The sequence below is a fragment of the Podarcis filfolensis genome, assembly GCF_964270895.1.
Source record: "Podarcis filfolensis genome assembly, chromosome: 9".
NCBI lineage: Eukaryota > Metazoa > Chordata > Lepidosauria > Squamata > Lacertidae > Podarcis > Podarcis filfolensis.
In genome coordinates, this window is record NC_139610.1 from 66,530,567 (window position 1) to 66,552,180 (window position 21,614).

Genomic DNA, 21,614 nt, shown 5'->3' on the forward strand with positions numbered 1-21,614 from the left:
CCTCAAGGACCGCCTCTCTCCATAGGAACCTACCCAGACCCTGCAATCATCATCCAAGACCCTTCTTCATGTGTCGTCTTCATGAGAGGACCAAAAGGTGGCCACACGAGCAGGGCCGTCTTTAGCAGATGTGGCACTGGGGTGCAAATATCTACTCAGCACCCCCAAATTACCACGGATAGGGGCGGCGGCGAAGCTGCGCACTGCCAGCCATGGGGGTGTGTGCAACTCTCCCCCATGCTGCTACGGGAGCGCAATCCCCGCAGAGGCTTGGGAGGGAAGCTGTGCGCCCGCCAGCCATATGTTTGACGGGGCGCAGCTGGTGGACGTGTAGGGAAAGGGGAGGCCGCCAGCAAAGCCCAGTAGCTCCTCCACTCACTGGGGCGCCCCTAATAATAATAATAATAATAAAATTCTATTTATATCCCACCCTCCCCAGCCGAAGCCGGGCTCAGAGCGGCTAAAAACAATAAAAGTAACACAACATTTTAAAATCAGTTCAAAATCAAATTAATGGCAACCATTGGGCTAGAGTTCTGTGAGGATTACCAAAGGAGGGGGTCAGACTGTGCCTTGGCCAAAGGCCTGGTGGAAAAGCTCTGTCTTGCAGGCCCTGCGGAAAGATGTCAAGTCCCGCAGGGCCCTAGTCTCTTGTGACAGAGTGTTCCACCAGATTGGGGCCACAGCTGAAAAAGCCCTGGCTCTGGTTGAGGCCAGCCTAACCTCTCTGTGGCCCGGGACCTCCAAGATGTTTTTGTTTGAAGACCGTAAGGTCCTCCGTGGGACATACCAGGAGAGGCAGTCCCGTAGGTATGAGGGTCCTAGGCCATATAGGGCTAGGCTGGCGCCCTGGCACAATGAACCACTAAGCCGTATGGAAAAGACGGCTCTGCACATGAGAAGGGGCCTTTCCTGTGGTGGCTTCCCAATTGTGGAATGCTCTCCGCAGGGACTAACGTCATTGAGTTGCTTTGACAGGTTAATGGAAATCAATTCCTTTTCAAATTGTTTTGCTTTTCCTTTAAAACCCTCTAGCCTCTCTCCGCCTCTCTCTCCCCTCCCTTTTACGTTAGGAATCCCGAGACTGATTTTGCTGTGTCTGAAGACTCAGACGTGTGTTGTTATGGGCTTTGGGTACACCATGTATTTTTCTTTCCCACTACTTCTGGATTTCTCATGTGGAGAAAGGGAAAAGCTGGCTCTAGGAAGCGTATCATAACTGTGGTATTGGGAGTTTTTCGCCAGCTATTTCTGAGATGATTTACAGATGGATTCAGGCTCCTTCCTTTTCTGGGTTCCTCCAGACCAACCGATTTATCTTAAACTTACGTATGTGTATTAAGTGTGATTGATGATGCATCTGGTGATTTTACAGTTTTACATTTTTTATTGATTTGTTTATTGATTTAGCCTACTTTTGCATTTGTATTTGTTATACTTTGTGTGTGTGTGTGTGTGTGTGTGTGTGTGTGTGTGTGTGTGTGTTGCATTAACCATTTCACTTATTTGGGCGCCTTTGAGCCAAAAAAACTGGTATATAAATAAACCAATGAACGGATGAATGTCTTAGGTAATCATCTTGATTTGCTTGCACAAAGCTTATGCAGAGGTTAGATTATATTCAGTCTTGAGAATTCATTCTGGTTTGTTTGGAAGGTGGTTCCACGACAATAAGCATTCATCCTGATTTGCTTGTGGGGTGTCTGTCTTCCGGTTAACCATTTGTTCATTCTATACTTTTCAATTCATTTCCCCATCACTTTTGTAATTGCAAAAAATCTGTTTCTTTAAAAAATAATTCTCTGGATCTGTTGCACTAAGCTGACAGAGTGCTTTCAACCACTTTAGTTGTGCACATCTAAATTCCCCAGCATGCACTTGGCTCCCTCATGCAAAATGCACTTAGATCCTTCATAACGGCATGGGCAAATCCTCTTCAAGTTCTACTCTGCTGACGAGGGACCTAACTCTCTGCATCTAATCCCAGTCCAGAGAAGTGCTTCAGATGTATTCGGATCCTAAACCCTAAGCCAGGGGTATGCAAACTAAGGCCCGGGGGCCGGATCCGGCCCAATCACCTTCTCAATCCAGGATGGTCCAGGAGTCAGCGTGTTTTTACATGAGTAGAATGTGTCCTTTTATTTAAAATGCATCTCTGGGTTATTTGTGGGGCCTGCCTGGTGTTTTAACATTTAATTTTAAATAAAAGAATGTGTTTTTATTTGAAATGCATCTCTGGGTTATTTGTGGGGCATAGGAATTCGTTCATATTCCCCCCCCCTCAAAATATAGTCTGGCCCCCTACAAGGTCTGAGGGACAGTGGACCGGCCCCCTGCTGAAAAAGTTTGCTGACCCCTGCCCTAAGCCTCTGGAGAATGTTACCATAGCTCTGAGCTGTAGCACAAATGCCATGCAGTATCTTCCTGTTAACATGCAATTGCACCAACAGACATGTGGAATTGGCTTCAGTGGTGCATTTGCACGGAGCCAACCTCTCTCCTGCCTCATAATAATAATAATAATAATAATAATAATAATAATAATAATAATTTATTATTTATACCCCGCCCATCTGGCTGGGCTTCCCCAGCCACTCTGGGCGGCTTCCAAAAAAATATTAAAATACTATAATACATCAAACATTAAAAGCTTCCCTGAACAGGGCTGCCTTCAGATGTCTTCTAAAGGTCTGGTAGTTGTTGTTCTCTTTGACATCTGGTGGGAGGGCGTTCCACAGGGAGGGCGCCACTACCGAGAAGGCCCTCTGACTGGTTCCCTGTAACTCATCTCTCCAAGGAGGCTAAAATAGTGGCCCTGCCCCACCCAAAGAGTCTCTTTTGGATGGAACCCTGAGCTCCTCACCTTGCAGTTCAAAAGCATACCCAGAATAGTCCCGCAGAAACAGAGAATTGTGGAAATGTAGAATCATAGAGTTGGAAGGGACCCTGCGGATCATCTAGTCCAACCCCCTGAATTGCAGGGATATGTAGTTGTCCCATGCAGGGATCAAACCTGTAACCTTGGCGTTATCAGCAGCACACTTTAACCCAGGGGTCGGCAACATTTTCCAGCCGTGGGCCGGTCCACCGTCCCTCAGACCATGTGGGGGGCTGGACTAATTTTTTTTGAAAGGGGGGAATGAACGAATTCCTATGCCCCACAAATAACCCAGAGATGCATTTTAAATAAAAGCACACATTCTACTCATGTAAAAACACACTGATTCCTGGACTGTCCATAGGCCAGATTGAGAAGGCAATTGGGCCTCATCCGGCCCACGGGCCTTAGATTGCCTACCCCTGCTCTAACCAACTGAGCTATCCAGGCTGAAGACTGGCCGCAGCTGAGGGTAGCTAACGCTTACTGCTACAGACTGAAAAAGGGATTTATTTCAACTTCTAACCAAAATGATAGATATAGATATAGATAGATAGATAGATGATAGATAGATAGATGATAGATAGATGATAGATAGATAGATAGATAGATAGATAGATAGATAGATAGATATAGATAGATGATAGATAGATAGATAGATATAGATAGATAGATGATAGATAGATAGATAGATGATAGATAGATAGATAGATATAGATAGATAGATGATAGATAGATAGATAGATAGATGATAGAGATAGATAGATGATGATAGATAGATAGATAGATAGATAGATAGATAGATAGATAGATAGATGTTACCAGAAGTCTGGTAAACAGCATGGATTAGGCTAGATGAGGTTTCTTTCATTTTCTTTTTTAATACTGATGTGACTGTTCTGATCTACAAGTCAAGCTAACAAACAGTCCCTGAAACAATGAATAAAGGCTCCTTGTGTGTTTTCACACTCCGTTGTGTTGGAGATTGTTCTCCCAGAGCTTTTCTTCTGAGCTTCCTTCTCTTCTCCATCCCGTCCTGGTACTTTACTTCTGTTGAATACACACAGGCATACAGGGCGGGGGAACCTCCCTGTTATCTCTGCCAGCTGCTGGTTCCTTTGCCTCTGAGCTCATCAGCTGACCCGTTGCTAAACGCTGCCTTATCACGGTCAAAACCAAGAAGGAAGGGGGGGGAGACAATTAAGAAAACACGGATGACGTTTTTCGTTTCCCCCCAATCTTTCGTCAATGCAGGCCCCGTAGATTTCTGCTGTCACCGTAATGCCACCATTTCCCCTTCTAAAGCATCAAGCCAGCTTTGGATCTTTGGAGTTAATAAAAATCCAGGAAAGTCACGTAGAGTATCTCTGAAAGCTGGAAAAATTTTTTGCATCCAGCTCCGACCTTCAAGGGTTTTGGACCATCTGTACAAATCACTTTGAAATGTGCTGTGAATGGAAAACCTTTTAGAGATTGCAAAAACTCACCGGGGAGGCCAAACATAATAGAAGGCCAAACTGCACAAACCTCAGGCAGAATACGTTATCCTTTCCACATGCTTCCACTCTGTCCCGTTCCACAGCTCCTTTGCTTAATATAGATTTTCTTTTTTAAAAAATTTGTGCATAAGCATTAAGAGACTAGCTCAGACCCTCCAAGTGTCCATATTTTCCAGGGAAGTCCCTGATTTAGAGAAGCCGTCCCGATTTCTGATTTGATCCCGGAATGTCCCACTTTTCTTTAGGATGTCCCTATTTTCACTGGAGAAAAGTTGGAGCATATGGAGTTATCTGACGCCTGAACCATCTGAATGCAATTCTGTATAGGGAAGTTATTTTAATGTTTCATTAAGTTTTTATATATGTTGGAAGATGCCCAGAATGGCTGGGGCAACCCAATAAGCTGTGTGGGGTATGTTGTAAACAAAAATCTGCCCTTTTCCCCTTATGGGGTATCCAAGAGCCCATATAGAGTCTTTATGTAGGTTCTCTATTGGTAGGAGAAAATATCAGAGGCCAGCCAGAGAATATTGAGAAGCAAAGCAGCTAGTAAGCCTGATCTTTATTGATCTGTTGCAACAGGGTGCTCCCCTCACACGCAGGAAAGGAGGAGGAACTAGAACAAAGGTGTGCCTCTCCTTATATAGATGTTTTGAAATTCCCTGCCCTGGAGCTCAAGACCACCCCCAGAAACACCATACATGCATCACAGAAGGGGTGTAACCTAAGACCACCCCCCAGATACATCATACATACATCACAGAAAAGGCGGTCTAAAACAGAAATTTTTCTGTTTTTCTCCTGTCGTTGTTTATCTCCTGTCTGGCAGGTTACTTGATTGGATACCCTGCTTACTAGATTGGATTGCTGGGGAGCCTGGCCAGTCTTTTGTAATGATAAATACTTAGTTCTTGGGCCATGTCACAGGCTCACACCCTATTCAAACACAGACGTACCCTTAAGGCAGGATTTGTGAAGGAAAAGACAGTGGGGAGGCTTTTCCATTTTCCTTTGACCTTGCAGAGAAAACATTTGGTCAGTTTGGGAATAAAAAATGGTTCCAGGTCGGTCTTTCTGTGCTGATCTATGTCCGTGCTTGGTTGGTACACTTATGAACATTTAACATATATCTAAGACCTCACAGGTATCACAGGTATAAATAGTAAAATTATCATTATGGAATGGGATGTCCCTATTTTCATTGGAGAAATGTTGGAGGGTATGCTAGCTCTGTGCTAGACTATGCTGCTCAGTACCTGTCTGCTCAGACAAAATGATGGCCAGTTTTGATATTCAGCGCATCAGGTACTTGAGTGATTGACTGGCTAGGGGAGCATTGCTGGAGCTTAATATGCGCAGATGCAAAAGGGGGTCCCCTGCACCTTTCGTATTTGTGCAGAAGTGCAAGGTGCCAGGTCCCTGCCCCAAGGAGTCTCCAGTTTTATTTTAGGGGTTGATTTTGTAGTTTTTATCTTGTGATTTTAATTGCGCATTGTAACCTGCCCCGAGACAATTTGGGGAAGGGCAGGCTATAAATACAGATAATAACAAAACGAATGCATTTAAAATTCAACAGAGGCTAGATCAGACATTCAGACCAGGGGCGTAGCACTGGGGGGAGGGCAGCAGCGGCCTTCACCCCGGGCACAAATTCAGAAGGGCACAACTGGGCCACAGCAGTCCCAGAAATGCCACGAGACTGGGAGGGAACTGGTTCTTCTTCCTGGCCAAGAAGTGTGCATCATGTACAGCCTGCATGTCTCTTGGGCGACTGGGTGGGCTGTGAGTGGATAGCGAGCAACCAGCCAGCCCCTTCCCTCTTGGGGCAGAGCCCCCCTCGCTTCCCACCCCCTTTGGCACCTCCAGGGGCATAGCTAGCTGCTCCAGGACCCGGAGCAGCAGGGGCAGGGCAAGCCGCCCAGGGGGGTGAGCTGCCCATGGATTCTGCCTGGCAGTCGCAAGCCCCACGCTGCCATTTCAGGCAGCATGGGGCCCCGAGCCACCGCATCACTCCCAGGAGAGATGCATGGCTTGGGCGCGCTGCGGGCCAGGCCCCACAGTAAGTGCCGCCCCCCCCCCCCCGCAGTGTGCAGTTTTGTCACCCCCTCAGGGATGACACTGGGGCAGACCGCCCCCCCCTTTCCTATGCTCCTGGGCGCCTCAGGACAGTGTGCCAAAATATCTGCCTTTTTGCAATAAGGAAAGCAATGGCGAAATGCACTGGAAATTGTGGGACGACACTTGGTTTGATGCAATGTTGTCTAACCTCCCTGAAGACAAAGCAGGATAAATGCTCATTGAAGAGCGAACAGTAATTTCCCTGCAAACAAATGAGGGTGAGCATTCAATAAACAAGACATCTGGAAGTGATTTAGGATGTCATCCGATGCTAATTTCTGCCAGTACAGTTGATCTCATTCACACCTGAGCAGTCAGGTACAGTGGTACCTCGGGTTAAGAACTTAATTCATTCTGGAGGTCCGTTCTTAACCTGAAACTGTTCTTAACCTGAGGTACCGCTTTAGCTAATGGGGCCTCCTGCTGCTGCTGTGCCGCCGGAGCACGATTTCTGTTCTCATCCTGAAGCAAAGTTCTTAACCCGAGGTACTATTTCTGGGTTAGCGGAGTCTGTAACCTGAAGCGCCTGCAACCCGAGGTACTGTAGCACCCTGCTTGTGGTTAACGCTTAGCTGGAATGAAATATTCAACGCAGCAATAGAGAAATTAAAATAATAATTTATTTGTCAGACAAATAAATGTGAGGCACAGTGGTATATGGTTACCAAGCTCTGGCCTGCCTCCTGTCATTATGGCCAGCACTTATATTCCCTCAGCTCAGCCCCCTTGCTCCTCCTTTGGCTGCCTCTGTCCAATCAGCCTGGTTAAAATTCCTATTGGCTGTTCGCTAGAACCAATCATAAAAGATACACCCATTTCCTATTACCTTTTATGGGAGACAAAGAGCTATATTTCCTTCTATTTATAATTGGCAAACAGCCATTAACCTCTACAAGGCACCTTAATTACCAGATAACCTTTTGCCCTAGACTAGGCGCCTTAACTAACATTTCATCTTTTGCCCTATTGCCCTATTCACTCCAAAACAGATCTTTTGTTCATCTTCCCACACATTATCAATGAAAGATCTCCTTCTTTGGAGGTCATTAAGCAGAGACTTGACAACCATATGTCAGGAGTGCTCCGATGGCGTCTCTCTGTCTGGCAGGGGTCCGGACCCAATGGCCCTCATGGTCTATTCCAACTCTTCTATGATTCTATGATTCTTACTTTCTAAATCCTTTGCATAATTACATTTAAGCCAATATATTTCATACATATATAGATTTTTTAGAAGAAAGGGAACTTAGTAAAAGCTAAGCTAAGTTTTCTAAATTCTCTGAAGCTTTAAAGCAGCTCCAAAGAGAGAGAGGCCTCTTCCTTAGCCAGCTCTGTTTGTATTAGCTCTTGCTTTTTTTTAACCTTAGGAAGATGTAGCTCAAGTTTAATGGGAGGCACAGTGTTTTTGCAACCTTGATTGATTGTATTCTATCATTTGTATGGTCAGTGTGACCTTTTGCTCCCAGCCTGTTTTATGACCGCAATAAACCAAAGGGGCCTCTGACAAAGACCTTGCCTGTTGGTTTCCCATCTCGAAAGAAACATGTGAATTTAAGCTCATTTTTTTGGAATACAGGAATCTGATCAAAATATAAGCCTTGATTAAAAATGCAGGCTATGATCAGATGCCTCATTCCCCCCTTTCAAGCTCAAGGACCTTCCCAAGTGTCCTTGATAGCTTGACCTTCATCATATTCCTGAGGTAAAGCTCTGTATAGGGCCATGATATGAGGTAGAGTTTCATTTGAAATCATCTTGCTAATTGTACTTCTAAAACATGAAATGATACATGGCACCATACACAAAACCATTACTACTACCGTCAAGAAAAACAAGCAAGACAATAGTATCCCTTTGAGTCCTGCGACATTTGGTAACCAGTTGGTGAGCCATCCCATATCCCATCCTTCCCATGTTTGTACTGGGACATGTGCTATATTCTCCATCTTTGTGGCCAACACACGGATCGCCTCACCATTATCAGAAATGTTAAAGCAACAGGCATTCCCTGTCAAGTTCAAGACTCCACATAGGCCTCCCTGCCTGGCAAGTACATAATCCATTCCCATTTTCAGCTGCAAAATGGCGGCTCTACTTTCATCCAACTGTTGTGCAATAAGTCTCAAACTCTGGGCCGTTGCATTGGTTACAAGTTCCACTACTGCTTGCAATCGAATTATTCTGTTTAGATTATAAATAGGATCTCGAGCCCCTTGTATGAGCTCATCAGGATTCCAGGAGGCAGGTTCATAATAGGCTATAATGCGCTCTGGTGGCCAATCATCAGTATCGCTCCAACTTTGGGTACTTCCTCCTGCTATATGAGAAATATCAGCGTTTCTTCGTGTACGCTTGGCCGAACTAGTGGGCATAATCCACATTGGTGGTAATACCCATCCCAGGAAACAAGTCCCACTCCATTTGGAAGGGAGTTTCTTGTATGCCCATTCTCCACATATCCACCACAACCATCGGGTCTGAGGTCTTTGGTACGTGGAGTGCATAAGGCGAAATATCAAAAGGGGCATAGAGCTCACAGTGCAGTATGTTAGATTGCCTTTTTCTGTCATAGTTATGTTCCACACCATTTTCCATGCATGAATAAAAGGAGGTGCACAGGGCAAGGTATTCCGAGTTCGATAGGTAGTACCGTTTGCCCAGGTTTGACTATTCTTAATATAATCCCAAGTATAGTGGCAATGAGAAGAGCCTATCATGGTAGAATCAGCTGCCTCTGATGATTTATGTACACAGAATTCCCCTTGTACAGGTATAACTCGTATTGGTTTAGTTGAGTTCCATCCGGGGAAATTCTGTACTTCTGTTTGGTGTGGCATTTCGCTTACCATACCAATGGCATTTAACGGTATTGGTAATAAGGGCATACCTCCCTCTGAATCATCTGGCCCAAGAGAGCAAACAAGGCAATTGGTCCTATTTGCAACATTGGCTACCATCTCAGCTAAGCCTACCCACATATTGTGGTTTTGACTGAATCCATATTTAGCAAATTTGCTCAAATTCAAGGACCCTTCCCCTTCCCAAGGGATCAGGATTAATAATAAAATCATGTTGATGTCTAGTATATGCATTCCTTCCACAAAAGATTACCTTATTGTGATAACAAAAAAATATTAGTCCCAATATAATTCCTCCAGTGACAGAAATGGGGAACCACCAAGACCAAAACATATGTCCCAAGGATCCCCAATGAGTAATATCTCTGATAATTGTTCCACAGGGGGGGGGCAGTCAATCAATTGTATAAGAGAATCTTCCCGTTCACAATCGCTGGTTCAGATGCTCCTCAAGCTTCAGGCGTGCGCAGGTCAGCCAGCTTCCAGGTTGTGGCTGCAGCAGGCCGGTCGTCTAATGTTGCCCGTGACCTAGCCCGTTCCCCGTAGGGCTAGATACAGGGGTTTTTGGAGAGAGTCAGTTTTAAAGGATTAGAGGGGTCACCTTTGCACGTCCAACTGCCTTCGGACTTCTTCAAACGGGAGTGATGAATCCAGGGGGTCACCTCAGCTACCTTCACCGCTGTTGGAGTAGAGAGCAAGACGGTGTAAGGTCCACGCCACTTAGGTGCAAGTGGATCGCGTTTCCACTCTTTCACCCATACGCTATCGCCAGCCTGGAACTGATGAATCGGCTCGGCAATGCTGCACGGCGTGCGCTCGAGGGCCCACCTGTTAAGAGAAACAAAAACACGGGAGAGAGATTGCACTTGTCCCTGTGTCACATAGTCTCCTATTTGTTTGAGGTCAGCTGGAATATCCTGAACAAAGGAGGGCGGCCTCCCATACAGGAGCTCAAAAGGTGACAACTTAAGTCTTTTTGTGGGTGCGCACCGAACACGAAACAGTGTTATGGGTAACACATCTACCCATCCCAATCCTGTTTCCTGGGTTAATTTTGCCAATTGGGTTTTCAGAGTCCGATTCATTCTTTCAGTTTTCCCTGAACTCTGAGGCCTATATGCTGCATGCAGTCTCCATTTCACTTGTAGGACTCGACATACTTCTTGTACTACTTGATCAATGAACGCTGGCCCATTATCACTTCCAATGCATCTAGGTAATCCAAACCTTGGGATCAATTCGGTGAGGAGTCTCTTAGTTACCTCTCGTGCCTTTTCAGTTCTGGTGGGAAAAGCTTCAACCCATCCAGTAAGAGTATCTACAAACACAAGGAGATACTTGAATCCCTTAGAAGGGACCAGCTCTGTGAAGTCCACAATTAGGCTTTCCATGGGGACGTATCCCACATGTTGGATTCCAGGGGGTTGTACCGGTCCCTGCCTGGGATTGTTTTTAGCACAAAGAACACATTTCTGGGAAATGCAAGTTGCTAATTGTGATAGGTTAATAATATACAACTTCCGACTGAGACTCTCTCTGGTTGCAGTACCGCCAAGGTGAGTAGATTCATGATAATTTCTTACAATTGTGCCTGCTAAGTGATGAGGTACATAAATCCTATTGTCTGGCAGGATCATCCAACCGTCCTTCACAATCGCCCCTTCCTGTTCAGCCCACTTCCTCTCTTCTGGGGTATAGTGAGGTTTAACTTCTTCTGGAACTACCTCTGGTATGAGGGCTGCTATAAATCCTCCCACAGGCTTTTGGGCTGCCTCTCGGGCTGCTTTGTCAGCAGCATGATTTCCTCTGGTTATTGGATCCCTTCCACGTCCATGACCTTTGCAGTGCATTACAGCAATCTGTTCTGGAGCCCATACTGCTTCCAACAGGATTTCTACTTCAGGTCCATATTTCAAGGCCTTCCCGTGGGCTCCGATTAGACCTCTTTCTTTCCATAGAGCTCCATGTGCATGCAGGGTTAAGAAGGCATATTTAGAATCAGTATAGATGTTTGCCTTACATCCGGCTGCCAATTGCAGAGCTCTAGTTAAACCTATAAGTTCAGCTTTTTGTGCTGAGGTGCCAGCAGGCAAAGCTTCAGCTTCCACAACTTCCTCATTGGTGACCACAGCATATCCTGCTCGTCTGGCACCCTCATGCAGGTAACTGCTACCATCAGTATAATATACAACATCTGGATTTTTCAATGGTTCATCTTTCAGATAGGGTCTACTGGAATAAACTTCATCCATTATTTGGAGACAATCATGTGATTCTTCATCATCTACCTCTGGTAGGGGCAGCAAAGTTGCTGGATTGAGCATATTCACTACTCGTAGATGAATCCTGGGATTTTCACACAATAGGCCTTGGTATCTAGCCATCCTTGGGTTTGTTAGCCAATAACTACCCTTATATTCCATAAGTGTCAGAACAGCATGAGGTACATTCACATACATTGTCTGGCCAAAGGTAAATTTATCAGCTTCTTTGACAAGGCTTGCAGTGGCCGCTACTGCCCTTAGGCATGGAGGCCATCCTTTTGCTACTGAGTCCAATTGTTTTGACAAATAAGCTACTGGACGGTTCCAACTTCCTAATCTCTGGGTCAGGACTGCCGCTGCAATCCCATTCTGTTCATGTACATACAGCTGAAAGGGTTTTTCCGAATTAGGCAGTCCAAGGGCTGGGGCCTCCATAAGTCGTTGTTTGATAGCTAAAAAGGCTTGTTGCTGCTCAGGTCCCCATACGAATGGGTCCTTTTCTGCACCTCGAGTGCTTTCATGTAAGGGCTTGGCCAGACTGCTGAAATCAGGTATCCATAGTCTACAAAACCCTGCTGTTCCCAGGAATCCTCTGAGTTGTTTCCTTGTGGTAGGTTCCTTAATAAGGCAAATAGCTTCTTTCCTCTCTGGTCTCAATGTTCGTTGTTGGTGTGAGATGTCAAAGCCCAAATATTTGACCTTTTCTAAACATAACTGTGCCTTTTTCTGGGAAACTCGGTAGCCAGCTTCCCAGAGCAAGTGGAGCAGTTCCTCTGTCCCTTCTTTACAGGTATCAAAATCCTTTGCCGCTAGTATAAGGTCATCTACATATTGCAGAACCACCTTTTCTCCAGGTATTGAGGGGTAACTTGTTAAATCTTTCGCCAAGGCAGTACCAAATAAAGTTGGGGAATTTTTGAATCCCTGGGGCAATCTTGTCCAGGTTAGCTGGCCTTTTGTTCCTGTCAAAGGGTCTTCCCACTGGAAGGCAAATATAGGTTGGCTCTGTGGTGCCAGCCGGCAACAGAAGAATGCATCTTTCAAGTCCAATACAGTAAAAAATGTTGCTTCTGGTGGGATCAAACTCAGCAGGGTATATGGGTTTGGTACATTTGGGTGCAAGGTCTCGATAGCCTGGTTTACGAGCCTCAAGTCCTGTACTGGCCTGTATTCATCTGTCCCAGGTTTCCGAACAGGCAAAAGGGGTGTGTTCCATTCTGATTGGCAGGGCTTAAGCAGACCATATTTTAATAGGCGGTCCAAATGTTTCTGGATGCCCTCTGCTGCTCGCCGGGGTAAAGGATATTGCTTTACAGATACAGGGGTAGCCATAGGTTTTAGGGTTACTACAATTGGAGCTATATTCTTAGCCATTCCTGGTGGGCTATTTTCGGCCCATACTCCTGGTGGCACCTGTAGGGTTTGGAGGAGCTTGTTTAATCCTGTATCCAATGTGGGTTGGACTTGCAGGGCTGACATTAGGCGCCATGATTGTTCCTTAGGTACTGAGAGGGTAATTATTCCTGCTGCCTTTGATGGCAGTTTCATTTCTGGACCTTGAGGAGTGAAGGTGATTTGGGCCTGCAATTTGGACAGCATATCTCTACCTAAGAGAGGTATTGGACACTCAGGTATATACAAAAACTGATGGGTTAAACGATGTCCCCCAATCTGGCATTCCAAAGGTTGAAGGAAAGACCTCTTAGCTGACTGACCAGTGGCACTTTTAATGACTACACTTTTGGATGCCTTTTTCTGCAATAGTTCTGGGAGTACTGAGTATTCAGCCCCAGTATCAATCATAAAGTCTATTAAATGGCTCCCTAATTGAATCGTGACCGTGGGCTCCTGGAAGCCTAACTTTATGGAGTCCGGTCGTTCCTAGTCTTGGGTAAAATCCTCCTCTGCCAGTCCAATGAAATTGTCTCTACTCTGTCCTTGTCCAGGTCTCTGATATCTTCCATTTCGGATCATTCCCCGTCCCCGTCCCTGGTTTCTTGGGCCGGAGCCTGGGCCTGGGCCTGGGCCTGGGCGTACTTCTTCCAACCTCAGGGGTTCAGGACACTCCCGCTTCCAATGACCCTCCTTCTTGCAATTCGCACATTGATTCCTTCCCAGTGGTGGATTCCTTCCCCGCCCTCTCCCTCCGTTTAAAGGGCGGTAGTCTTGCTTCACTGCTGTGGCTAGCATCACCATCTTTTCCTTCTGCCACTTCTTCTTCTCTTGTTTCTCAGCCTCATCCCTATTCCGATAAACTCGGCGTGCAATGGCCATAATTTGGCTCATCAGCATCCCTTCCCATCCTTCTGATTTCTGAATTTTCTTACGAATGTCAGAAGCACACTGGGCCACAAATGTAGCAGTAATCATTCTGCTGTTTTCAGGGGCTTCAGGGTCAAAAGGAGTCCATATACGATAGGCTTCCTGCAGCCTCTCTAAAAAATCTCCCGGACTCTCATTTGGTTTCTGTTCTACTTCTGAGACTTTAGACATATTAGTGGGCTTCTGGCATGCCCTGCGGATACCTTGCACAAGCGTCTGGCGGTAGGTGGTAAGCCTGGCCAGGTGAATTGCATTGTTTGGATCCCAATTAGGATCTTCCAAAGGAAAGTTATCCTGGAGATGACGGTCAATATTAAAAATATTTCCCACTCTGGCCTGCTCACGCAAATATATCTGTGCCTTTTCAATTATGTCTCTTCTTTCCTCAGTGGTGAACAGAGTATTCAGGAGTTGGCGGCAATCTGTCCAAGTAGGACTATGAGTATTTACTATTGAAGTCACCAAGTCCATCATAGCCTGAGGTTTTTCTGCGAAAGATGGGGTGTGTGTTTTCCAATTCATCAGATCCGTAGTTGTGAATGGAATGTACTGGAGGGTCGAAGTTCGAGGTGGCCGTGGTCCGGGTTGCCCGTTAACCAGCACAGGCTCCTCAAGTGCATCAAATACTCTTCTAAGAGGGGCTACTACGTGACCTTTCTCTTCGCTTTGCTCTAGGGGCCTCAAATCATAGGGGATGGTATCTGTCCCAAGGCGTTCTTTTAGCAGCTTTATACGCCTGGCTGTATTGCTTGCTGACCGATCAAGGTCTTCCTGTAACTTCTGTAATAGTTCTCTAGGATTTGGATGTACAGGGGTTTGGGGTGGGCAATTGGTTGTTCCACTAAAGGAGACTGTAGATGGAGTTCTACTGGGACTCACAGGTGGAATAACCACTTCTGCTTGGGCTTTATTATAGGACTCCAATGCCTCCTGAAGATATTTATCATAATCTATCAAGGAATCAAGTTCTGTGACTCCACCCCCATTATTCGTTCCACTTTCTTGCCTTGGGGTTACAACTGGTGGAGTATTTGGATTAGGCTCCCTTCGATGTGGAGCATAGGGTGGAGGTGGAAGCACCTCTTCCTCTGGTCCCTCAAAAATGGGCTTGAGTTTATTTGGCAAGATTCCTTTCCTAGCTTCGGCTTTTACAGCCAATAATTTGCATCGTTGGACTTTGCATTCCCTTATCCATGGAGGATTTTTATTTAATGTGCTCAGCCAAGAATCTATATATGAAAATTGTTCTGGGCACCCTCCCGTTTCTTTGGCGATATTAGTCCAAAGTTTGCTTACTAAATTTATATCAAAAGTTCCCTGAGATGGCCATTCAGTATTTTGTTTCGGCCACTCTAATTCACATAACGTTCTCAAGCGCTCTGGCGTCATTTTGACTCCATATGCCCCTGAGAAGGCTTTCTTAAAATTATTTAACATACATTCAAGAGGTGTATTTTCCCCCTTTGAACCCCCAACTCCCATTGTATGGCCCTGTGAAGTATCCACTCAGTCACTCACACACTCGCTTCGTGGGGTTCCTTGCCCAGTGAAGTCGCCTTACTGGGAAACGAAGTACTACCCACTCCACACTCAGGTCAGCTACAGATTGTACTTTCTCACACATACAATGCGCTGGATACTTCACCACACTCTACTTCCCAACCTTTCCCTTTTCCTCCACCAGACCACCGTCTGATGTACCCAACCACCTAGCGTACTCAGTTTCCCCCTTACTGAGACGCAGAAGTTTGATCAAGACTTCTCTTCCTCCCAATTAATTGGAGGGCCAAAACCCCTTTGTGCACTTACCCTTAGCGGATCCCTCTTTATTTCTCTGGTTCCCCCCGGTCCGTCGCCGTCGGTGAGCAGGGTATCAGACAGACGAGACTTCTGCGTTCCCCTGGAAAAATGTTCCAGTGCGCGCTGGGTAAGCAGTTAGTGGTCCTCCCTCTTGTACCCTGCCCAGTAAGGCGAAGGGGCTGCGTTCCAGCAGACCACTTATCCGAGTCACAGAGGCACCATAAAATGTAGCACCCTGCTTGTGGTTAACGCTTAGCTGGAATGAAATATTCAACGCAGCAATAGAGAAATTAAAATAATAATTTATTTGTCAGACAAATAAATGTGAGGCACAGTGGTATATGGTTACCAAGCTCTGGCCTGCCTCCTGTCATTATGGCCAGCACTTATATTCCCTCAGCTCAGCCCCCTTGCTCCTCCTTTGGCTGCCTCTGTCCAATCAGCCTGGTTAAAATTCCTATTGGCTGTTCGCTAGAACCAATCATAAAAGATACACCCATTTCCTATTACCTTTTATGGGAGACAAAGAGCTATATTTCCTTCTATTTATAATTGGCAAACAGCCATTAACCTCTACAAGGCACCTTAATTACCAGATAACCTTTTGCCCTAGACTAGGCGCCTTAACTAACATTTCATCTTTTGCCCTATTGCCCTATTCACTCCAAAACAGATCTTTTGTTCATCTTCCCACACATTATCAATGAAAGATCTCCTTCTTTGGAGGTCATTAAGCAGAGACTTGACAACCATATGTCAGGAGTGCTCCGATGGCGTCTCTCTGTCTGGCAGGGGTCCGGACCCAATGGCCCTCATGGTCTATTCCAACTCTTCTATGATTCTATGATTCTTACTTTCTAAATCCTTTGCATAATTACATTTAAGCCAATATATTTCATACATATATAGATTTTTTAGAAGAAAGGGAACTTAGTAAAAGCTAAGCTAAGTTTTCTAAATTCTCTGAAGCTTTAAAGCAGCTCCAAAGAGAGAGAGGCCTCTTCCTTAGCCAGCTCTGTTTGTATTAGCTCTTGCTTTTTTTTAACCTTAGGAAGATGTAGCTCAAGTTTAATGGGAGGCACAGTGTTTTTGCAACCTTGATTGATTGTATTCTATCATTTGTATGGTCAGTGTGACCTTTTGCTCCCAGCCTGTTTTATGACCGCAATAAACCAAAGGGGCCTCTGACAAAGACCTTGCCTGTTGGTTTCCCATCTCGAAAGAAACATGTGAATTTAAGCTCATTTTTTTGGAATACAGGAATCTGATCAAAATATAAGCCTTGATTAAAAATGCAGGCTATGATCAGATGCCTCATTCCCCCCTTTCAAGCTCAAGGACCTTCCCAAGTGTCCTTGATAGCTTGACCTTCATCATATTCCTGAGGTAAAGCTCTGTATAGGGCCATGATATGAGGTAGAGTTTCATTTGAAATCATCTTGCTAATTGTACTTCTAAAACATGAAATGATACATGGCACCATACACAAAACCATTACTACTACCGTCAAGAAAAACAAGCAAGACAATAGTATCCCTTTGAGTCCTGCGACATTTGGTAACCAGTTGGTGAGCCATCCCATATCCCATCCTTCCCATGTTTGTACTGGGACATGTGCTATATTCTCCATCTTTGTGGCCAACACACGGATCGCCTCACCATTATCAGAAATGTTAAAGCAACAGGCATTCCCTGTCAAGTTCAAGACTCCACATAGGCCTCCCTGCCTGGCAAGTACATAATCCATTCCCATTTTCAGCTGCAAAATGGCGGCTCTACTTTCATCCAACTGTTGTGCAATAAGTCTCAAACTCTGGGCCGTTGCATTGGTTACAAGTTCCACTACTGCTTGCAATCGAATTATTCTGTTTAGATTATAAATAGGATCTCGAGCCCCTTGTATGAGCTCATCAGGATTCCAGGAGGCAGGTTCATAATAGGCTATAATGCGCTCTGGTGGCCAATCATCAGTATCGCTCCAACTTTGGGTACTTCCTCCTGCTATATGAGAAATATCAGCGTTTCTTCGTGTACGCTTGGCCGAACTAGTGGGCATAATCCACATTGGTGGTAATACCCATCCCAGGAAACAAGTCCCACTCCATTTGGAAGGGAGTTTCTTGTATGCCCATTCTCCACATATCCACCACAACCATCGGGTCTGAGGTCTTTGGTACGTGGAGTGCATAAGGCGAAATATCAAAAGGGGCATAGAGCTCACAGTGCAGTATGTTAGATTGCCTTTTTCTGTCATAGTTATGTTCCACACCATTTTCCATGCATGAATAAAAGGAGGTGCACAGGGCAAGGTATTCCGAGTTCGATAGGTAGTACCGTTTGCCCAGGTTTGACTATTCTTAATATAATCCCAAGTATAGTGGCAATGAGAAGAGCCTATCATGGTAGAATCAGCTGCCTCTGATGATTTATGTACACAGAATTCCCCTTGTACAGGTATAACTCGTATTGGTTTAGTTGAGTTCCATCCGGGGAAATTCTGTACTTCTGTTTGGTGTGGCATTTCGCTTACCATACCAATGGCATTTAACGGTATTGGTAATAAGGGCATACCTCCCTCTGAATCATCTGGCCCAAGAGAGCAAACAAGGCAATTGGTCCTATTTGCAACATTGGCTACCATCTCAGCTAAGCCTACCCACATATTGTGGTTTTGACTGAATCCATATTTAGCAAATTTGCTCAAATTCAAGGACCCTTCCCCTTCCCAAGGGATCAGGATTAATAATAAAATCATGTTGATGTCTAGTATATGCATTCCTTCCACAAAAGATTACCTTATTGTGATAACAAAAAAATATTAGTCCCAATATAATTCCTCCAGTGACAGAAATGGGGAACCACCAAGACCAAAACATATGTCCCAAGGATCCCCAATGAGTAATATCTCTGATAATTGTTCCACAGGGGGGGGGGGGCAGTCAATCAATTGTATAAGAGAATCTTCCCGTTCACAATCGCTGGTTCAGATGCTCCTCAAGCTTCAGGCGTGCGCAGGTCAGCCAGCTTCCAGGTTGTGGCTGCAGCAGGCCGGTCGTCTAATGTTGCCCGTGACCTAGCCCGTTCCCCGTAGGGCTAGATACAGGGGTTTTTGGAGAGAGTCAGTTTTAAAGGATTAGAGGGGTCACCTTTGCACGTCCAACTGCCTTCGGACTTCTTCAAACGGGAGTGATGAATCCAGGGGGTCACCTCAGCTACCTTCACCGCTGTTGGAGTAGAGAGCAAGACGGTGTAAGGTCCACGCCACTTAGGTGCAAGTGGATCGCGTTTCCACTCTTTCACCCATACGCTATCGCCAGCCTGGAACTGATGAATCGGCTCGGCAATGCTGCACGGCGTGCGCTCGAGGGCCCACCTGTTAAGAGAAACAAAAACACGGGAGAGAGATTGCACTTGTCCCTGTGTCACATAGTCTCCTATTTGTTTGAGGTCAGCTGGAATATCCTGAACAAAGGAGGGCGGCCTCCCATACAGGAGCTCAAAAGGTGACAACTTAAGTCTTTTTGTGGGTGCGCACCGAACACGAAACAGTGTTATGGGTAACACATCTACCCATCCCAATCCTGTTTCCTGGGTTAATTTTGCCAATTGGGTTTTCAGAGTCCGATTCATTCTTTCAGTTTTCCCTGAACTCTGAGGCCTATATGCTGCATGCAGTCTCCATTTCACTTGTAGGACTCGACATACTTCTTGTACTACTTGATCAATGAACGCTGGCCCATTATCACTTCCAATGCATCTAGGTAATCCAAACCTTGGGATCAATTCGGTGAGGAGTCTCTTAGTTACCTCTCGTGCCTTTTCAGTTCTGGTGGGAAAAGCTTCAACCCATCCAGTAAGAGTATCTACAAACACAAGGAGATACTTGAATCCCTTAGAAGGGACCAGCTCTGTGAAGTCCACAATTAGGCTTTCCATGGGGACGTATCCCACATGTTGGATTCCAGGGGGTTGTACCGGTCCCTGCCTGGGATTGTTTTTAGCACAAAGAACACATTTCTGGGAAATGCAAGTTGCTAATTGTGATAGGTTAATAATATACAACTTCCGACTGAGACTCTCTCTGGTTGCAGTACCGCCAAGGTGAGTAGATTCATGATAATTTCTTACAATTGTGCCTGCTAAGTGATGAGGTACATAAATCCTATTGTCTGGCAGGATCATCCAACCGTCCTTCACAATCGCCCCTTCCTGTTCAGCCCACTTCCTCTCTTCTGGGGTATAGTGAGGTTTAACTTCTTCTGGAACTACCTCTGGTATGAGGGCTGCTATAAATCCTCCCACAGGCTTTTGGGCTGCCTCTCGGGCTGCTTTGTCAGCAGCATGATTTCCTCTGGTTATTGGATCCCTTCCACGTCCATGACCTTTGCAGTGCATTACAGCAATCTGTTCTGGAGCCCATACTGCTTCCAACAGGATTTCTACTTCAGGTCCATATTTCAAGGCCTTCCCGTGGGCTCCGATTAGACCTCTTTCTTTCCATAGAGCTCCATGTGCATGCAGGGTTAAGAAGGCATATTTAGAATCAGTATAGATGTTTGCCTTACATCCGGCTGCCAATTGCAGAGCTCTAGTTAAACCTATAAGTTCAGCTTTTTGTGCTGAGGTGCCAGCAGGCAAAGCTTCAGCTTCCACAACTTCCTCATTGGTGACCACAGCATATCCTGCTCGTCTGGCACCCTCATGCAGGTAACTGCTACCATCAGTATAATATACAACATCTGGATTTTTCAATGGTTCATCTTTCAGATAGGGTCTACTGGAATAAACTTCATCCATTATTTGGAGACAATCATGTGATTCTTCATCATCTACCTCTGGTAGGGGCAGCAAAGTTGCTGGATTGAGCATATTCACTACTCGTAGATGAATCCTGGGATTTTCACACAATAGGCCTTGGTATCTAGCCATCCTTGGGTTTGTTAGCCAATAACTACCCTTATATTCCATAAGTGTCAGAACAGCATGAGGTACATTCACATACATTGTCTGGCCAAAGGTAAATTTATCAGCTTCTTTGACAAGGCTTGCAGTGGCCGCTACTGCCCTTAGGCATGGAGGCCATCCTTTTGCTACTGAGTCCAATTGTTTTGACAAATAAGCTACTGGACGGTTCCAACTTCCTAATCTCTGGGTCAGGACTGCCGCTGCAATCCCATTCTGTTCATGTACATACAGCTGAAAGGGTTTTTCCGAATTAGGCAGTCCAAGGGCTGGGGCCTCCATAAGTCGTTGTTTGATAGCTAAAAAGGCTTGTTGCTGCTCAGGTCCCCATACGAATGGGTCCTTTTCTGCACCTCGAGTGCTTTCATGTAAGGGCTTGGCCAGACTGCTGAAATCAGGTATCCATAGTCTACAAAACCCTGCTGTTCCCAGGAATCCTCTGAGTTGTTTCCTTGTGGTAGGTTCCTTAATAAGGCAAATAGCTTCTTTCCTCTCTGGTCTCAATGTTCGTTGTTGGTGTGAGATGTCAAAGCCCAAATATTTGACCTTTTCTAAACATAACTGTGCCTTTTTCTGGGAAACTCGGTAGCCAGCTTCCCAGAGCAAGTGGAGCAGTTCCTCTGTCCCTTCTTTACAGGTATCAAAATCCTTTGCCGCTAGTATAAGGTCATCTACATATTGCAGAACCACCTTTTCTCCAGGTATTGAGGGGTAACTTGTTAAATCTTTCGCCAAGGCAGTACCAAATAAAGTTGGGGAATTTTTGAATCCCTGGGGCAATCTTGTCCAGGTTAGCTGGCCTTTTGTTCCTGTCAAAGGGTCTTCCCACTGGAAGGCAAATATAGGTTGGCTCTGTGGTGCCAGCCGGCAACAGAAGAATGCATCTTTCAAGTCCAATACAGTAAAAAATGTT